Source organism: Gossypium arboreum, chromosome 2 (genome assembly GCF_025698485.1).
Source record: "Gossypium arboreum isolate Shixiya-1 chromosome 2, ASM2569848v2, whole genome shotgun sequence".
Taxonomy (NCBI): domain Eukaryota; kingdom Viridiplantae; phylum Streptophyta; class Magnoliopsida; order Malvales; family Malvaceae; genus Gossypium; species Gossypium arboreum.
This window is the reverse complement of record NC_069071.1, coordinates 94,539,387-94,544,202: the sequence shown is the minus strand read 5'-3', so window position 1 is coordinate 94,544,202 and position 4,816 is coordinate 94,539,387. Positions and strand designations below refer to the sequence as shown.

Below are 4,816 nucleotides of genomic sequence, written 5' to 3'. Positions count from 1 at the left end.
AGTGGAATGCCTATCGAAAATCCTCACTTACATTTAAATTTGTTTATGGAGGTAAGCGATTCTTTCAAATTACCTGGAGTACCCGAAGATGCCTTACGATTGAAGCTGTTCCAATATTCGTTGAGGGACAGAGCTCGAGCCTGGTTGAACTCATTGCCACCGAACTCAATTTCCACATGGCAAGAGTTAGCAGAAAGATTCCTTATGAAGTATTTCACGCCTAGAAAGAATGCTAAGTTGAGGAACGAGATCACTACCTTCCAACAAATGGATGATGAGTCCTTGTATGAGGCATGGGAAAGGCACAAAGAGTTATTACGAAAGTGCCCTCATCATGGAATCCCACATTGCATCCAACTTGAGATATTTTATAATTTAACATCTTGAAATAGGGCCTAAATGGAATAGTGGTTGCGAAACCACAAATTTGAGATAGAAAAGTTTATTTTGATTAATTTTTATGATTTACTGAGTGATTAGATGCATGTGTTAGAGTATTGATAAAAAATTTTATAGATTACATGTTTAATTTGCCTATTAGGGCTTATTTGCAGAAGTTGCTGTAATAGCCCGATTTAGGGCCTAACTGGAACGATGGTTTTAGAACCACGAATTTGAAGTCAAAAAATTTATTCTGATTAAGTTTTAAGGTTTATTTATTGATTAAAATATTGTGTAAAAATATCGATAAGTAATTTTACTGATAAAGTGCATAATTGGACTTTTAGGACTAAATTGGAAAAGTTGCAAAATATGTGTTCTAATTCATAAGTACTTGATTGAAATGGGGGTTTAAAGAGTAGGTCGTTAAATGGTAACTAGACATTATATTTCGTTTGGAAAAAAATAGGCATGAATAGGACAAAATTTTAAAGAAAGGCCTTAAGGGCATTTTAGTCAATTGGTAATTAAAAGAAATAAAAAGGGAAAATAAAGCCAAAATTTACTCATCCTTTTCATGGAGGCCGAATTAGCATGGGGGAAGCCATGTCTAGGGTGTTCAAGATTTCCAAGCTCAATAGTAAGTCCGTTCTAGCCCCGTTTTTCAAGTTCTTTATGATTTTGGAATCCCGGTAACTTGATTAAGCTTATTCTAGCAACAATTTAAGCTAGGGTTCATATTTGGAAAAATACCCATAGGTGAAATGTGTTTATTTTGATGTTTTATGGTAGAATATGAAGGCTGAAATTATGTTAAACAACTTTTGCTAAGCGGTTTTAAGCAAAAATGAGTAAAACGGCTTAATTAGTAAAAGTTGTTATTGTTCATAACTACGTGTTAGAGTGAGAATTTGATGTTGCCATAGAAGGGATAAATGATCAGCATGTCATAAAACATAAGAATAAGGGAAGAAGTTTAATTCCCGAGCCTAGGGGCAAAAGTGTAAATATGCAAAAGTTTAGGGGCAAAATTGTAATTTTGCAAAAGTTTGAGTTAAGGACTTTTTTGAATAGTACATTAATTAAATAAGTAAAATATGGTGTTTTAGATCTCGGAAAATGAGATTTGAATCTGGAATGGGAGAAAAATCGAAAATCGGGAAAGTTGGTAAAATGGCCGTTTTAGTATCGAGGTAAGTTCATATGTAAAATAAGCATTAATTTATGCATGTTTCAATGTAAAATTGATATATTTACTATGATTGCCGAGGTGTTGAAAGTAAGTATAATTATGATGATTTAAATGTTCAATATTAATTCGACATGGAAATGAGAAAGTATGGAAGTTTGTATGTAAATAATACATTATCTTTATTATGTTTTTGTATTTCAGCATATTTTATGTATTGTAACTGATTTTTGAATCATAATTGACTATCGGAAGTATGGAATCAAGCATTAGAAAGAGAGAGAAATCCCGGTTGAACCTTCGAAAAGATTGGATGATACAGATGGTATGTAGCTAGGTCACATGTATGGTGCTGAGTGCACATCTTGTGTACAAGAGAGCTACGAGACATTAGCTAGGTCACATGGGTGATACTATGTGTACACCATGTAGACAAGAGAGCTACGGGATATATGTAGCTAGGTCGCATGCGTGGTTCCAGGTGAAGGACACCATGTAGACAAGAGAGCTACGAGATAAATTGGCTAGGTCACATAGGTGGTACTAAGTGTTCACCATGTGTACAAGAGAGCCAAAATTATGTGTACAATCGAGCTAGGTCACATGAGTGGTGCTAAGTGAAGCCTACTATGTGTACAAGAGAGCTTCAATTTTAATGGTGGGCTGTGTGCGATACCATCGCGTATCTGTTGTTATTCCGAAGCGTTCAACTGGGTAATTGATTAAATGAAATTGTGTATGACTTTGTGATGATAAGTGTAAGTATATAAGTGTGTAACTTATGAGTATGATTGGAAATTGGAAAGATTGTTTTGGGAAAGTGATGAATACAATTGAAGTGTGAAAAATCAAAATTGACAATAAAACTAATCTGGATAGTGGCAGTAACGTGAATTTAAAAATTTACCAAAAATAGTAGAAATTGAATCAGAGACTGAGTGAGATATCAAATTAGAGCTTAATGAGTTTGTTTTTATATAACAGAAATAGAACAAGCAAAGGAATTCTATACTATAAGATATTTAAGTTTATGAGACACTGGTTCAGAATGACTACGTGATCCCTTGTTTTGAATTCGAAAAATCATTAAAAATTGTACAAAAATAATTAGGGAATATAATTTATATGGTTGAAATCCTTAATGAGTCTAGTTTCAAATGAAATAAACAAGAACATGCTTTGAATCTATACGAGGAGAAAATGTATTCGTAGTGAAGAGTGGTCAGAACAGTTGAGAAGTGAAACAAGGGTAACTTCAATGAATAAACTGTACTAATTGGATAGACCAAAAATTCTGAAAATTTTATGGTAAGAATATATGTGAATCTAATTTCAAGGCGCAGTGGAAAAATAAAATAATTAAAAACATTCTGACGATCTAAACCATGGATCCATGTGTAAGGAACGTATCGCGGTGATAAAAGGTTTCGAAATTACCAAAACTTCAATCTGAGTAGACTGGGACGCCTAGGCAACGAGAATCGTGAACCACTATCGAACCAAGCCACAACCTTTCTGATGTTGGCCTCTACATAGTCCACCCAGTTGACAATGAACGGTAGAAAAATCTCAGAAACTATTTCAGTGATTTTTATGCTTGACGGCTGCTGGACCCTTTAGCATAGTTTTGGGCTTATTTATATATTATCTCTTTAGGGTTTTTACCCTTGCCATATATAACACCCTTTTAATTGGTATATCTTTTAATGAATATTAATTCATTAAAATTAATCAACATAATAGTCATCATTAAAATAAATATAATAATGTTTAACCGAAAATTATAATTACATTACTTATAATAAAGATTTCGTAAACTATATTTATTTAAACTTATATACTGAACCAAATTCATATACTAATGAAATTACATTCGATTATGTGTACAACATCCTTGTGCGTATAGTATGTTCAACAATTTGATTGCCCAATTAAATTAATTCTATAATTAATTTAATTCATCGACAATCAAAATACAATACCAACTATGTTTTACTCGTTCATTTCAACCATAGGGTGTGACCCTATAGGTTCTTGTAACGTTAGCGTAATATTAGAACGATTCTAATGTTACAAAAATGAGTGGCATCTAGCAATGCATCATTGCTACCTAAGTTACGAGAAGTCATGATTCGACATAACCTTTTGTGATTAACCTTTCATGCATTAATCCTTAAGTCCTATATCTTTGGAATGGACACAAGTCATGGAATAGTCACACTTGCATAGTCCATCCCATGTTTCTTGATACCTTAAGTGAACTATGATACACAAATAAGTATGACATCTCATATCAACTTATTTGAGCATGGCCATGCATTTCTAGTCTCACTCGATCAAGTGGCCTAAGATATTACTCCCATTATGTAGGAGGGACCTATCCTATATTGATCAACCATATCCCTCTACATAGATTGTGGTATATCCAACATTAGTCTTTATAGAACAACCCGATTCGATGTTCGCTTGACTATATCAAAATATACAACTCACGATGTTGGGATAATGATGATCTCAAGTATGAGGATCATATACATATTAATCACTATGAGTAATGTTGTGACAATTACATAATAATCCAAGAAACATACTCATAGCAGGTCAGTCCAATATGTTGTTCTCTAACACACATATTCATGCATTGATTTTGACACTCCAAATCAATGACAACTCTTTATCATCAATCAACTACATGTTAGTCTTAATGCATTATTGTTGTCCTAGCTAACAATAATACTTGACTAAGGATCTTTTAAGAATAATCGTATTATTCTCAGGACATTATTATAAAACAGTTTATTTATGTACACAGAAAAGAAACTGAAATAATAATGGCAATGCCTTATATCAATAAACATGATAAATCAAGTATGTTATTACAACCATCTCGTGATTGATCTTTGGGCATACTCTTATAATCTCCCACTGGCACTAAGACCAATCACTCATATATCTAATACCAAGTGACTTAGTGTGACGATCATGCTTCTGTTGTGTTAGAGGCTTGGTCAAGGGACCAGCAATGTTATCTTCTGTAGGTACTCTGCATATCTCTATATCCCCTCGATTGATAATCTCTCGAATAAGATGGTAGGGCCTAAGTATATGTTTAGATCGCTGGTGTGATATGGGTTCTTTAGCTTGTGCAATAGCTCCATTGTTATCACATCGAAGTTCTATAGCATCTGATATGCTAGGCACAACCCCTAGTTCAGTAATGAACTTCTTGATCCAAATAGCTTCTTT

At 33.5% G+C, this 4,816-nt stretch overlaps 1 non-coding gene across 1 annotated transcript; it reads right to left on the bottom strand.

Moving 5' to 3' along the window:
* Positions 1–234: 234 nt before the first annotated feature.
* LOC128289635 (small nucleolar RNA R71) lies at positions 235–341 on the bottom strand. The gene has a single exon (XR_008279279.1). It is a non-coding gene; the product is annotated as a small nucleolar RNA R71 (small nucleolar RNA).
* Between the last annotated feature and the right edge of the window lie 4,475 nt (positions 342–4,816).